The 1,320-nt window shown below is 41.6% G+C and overlaps 1 pseudogene; it reads left to right on the forward strand.

The window, feature by feature from the left end:
- The first annotated feature begins 231 nt into the window (after window positions 1–231).
- Window positions 232–723, forward strand: LOC101825774 (annotated as a pseudogene).
- The last annotated feature ends 597 nt before the right edge of the window (window positions 724–1,320 follow it).

The following is a 1,320-nucleotide window of genomic DNA, read 5'->3' on the forward strand; positions in this document are numbered from 1 at the left end:
CTCATTTACCCATTTGAAGAGCTATCATGAACATCAGACACATCAAAAGCTTTCTCTACCCATTAACCCATCCTTGCTTCTGCTTAGATTTTTCTACTTATAAACATTGCTGTGGTATTTCGTGGACACCAGGAAATGGAGAGTATCTACCCAAGCAGATCCCAAAGAGCATGGGTGGTCCTGTCGGAGTGCTGGCATTTGAGCTTCGGTGTTTGAACCCAAGATCTCGAAATGCATCATGATTCCTGTCCATTAGACTGTAAAGAGTATGTAGGTAATTTTGGAAACTGTGGGAACAAGACTCAACTAGAGTGGGCTTTGGGCTATTATGGACCACTTCGAAGTGTGTGGGTTGCTCGGAACCCTCCTGGGTTTGCTTTCGTTGAATTTGAGGATCCCTGAGATGCTGCTGATGCTGTCCGAGAGCTGGATGGAAGAACACTATGTGGCTGCCATGTGAGAGTGGAACCGTCAAATGGTGCAAAAAGAAGTCGCAATTGTGGCTCACCTCCCTCTTGGGGTCTACGCACTCTAGATGATTACCGTAGGAGGAATCCTCCTCATCGAAGATCTCCAAGAAGGAAAAGCTTCTCTCAAAGCTGGAGCAGGTCATTTTCTAAAGATAGGAGAAGAGAAAGGTCTCTGTCTCATGAGAGAAACCACAAGCCATATCAACCCTTCTCTAGGTCTCGTAGCCAGTCTACGTCAAATGAAAGGAAGTAGAAGATCAGTACAGGAAATAATTTTATTGGACAGGAGTATTACAGGACATTCAAGTTTTGTTTGAGACTTCATAATCTTGGTGAATTTTTGTAGAGTGCAGCCTTCCCAGCAGCCTGGTTCTAGAGCTGCATCAGTCCCAAATGAACTCACAGTAGGCTATATTAACTATGAAGCTGTTAGCCGTTTTCTTGTTTTCTTACTGGCTATCTCTGACTTAAGTATTTACTCCATAATTGTTAATCTAAGTATTTCTGTTGCCGGAGAAAGGGGCCTGGACCTCTTAGCCCTATGGCAGCTACATTGTGGCTCCTGTGTGTCTCTCTTTCCCATAATCCTCCTGGACTCCTAGTCTCACCTATCTTGTTTCTCTATTGGCCAACAGTGCTTTATTGACACATACACAGAGGACTTCCCCATCATATCTTCTTTTCTGTCTAAATAAAAAGAAAGGTTTTAACTTTAGCATAGTCAAATTATATATAACAGAACAGTTATCAAGTAAGAACATAGTTACAATATTTTGTCCATTAACATTTAGTAAGATTTAAAGAAAAATATCATCTATCCTATCTTTGTGAGTCTAAGGTCTTATATGTA

Source organism: Mesocricetus auratus, unplaced genomic scaffold (genome assembly GCF_017639785.1).
Source record: "Mesocricetus auratus isolate SY011 unplaced genomic scaffold, BCM_Maur_2.0 Super-Scaffold_100028, whole genome shotgun sequence".
Lineage (NCBI taxonomy): Eukaryota > Metazoa > Chordata > Mammalia > Rodentia > Cricetidae > Mesocricetus > Mesocricetus auratus.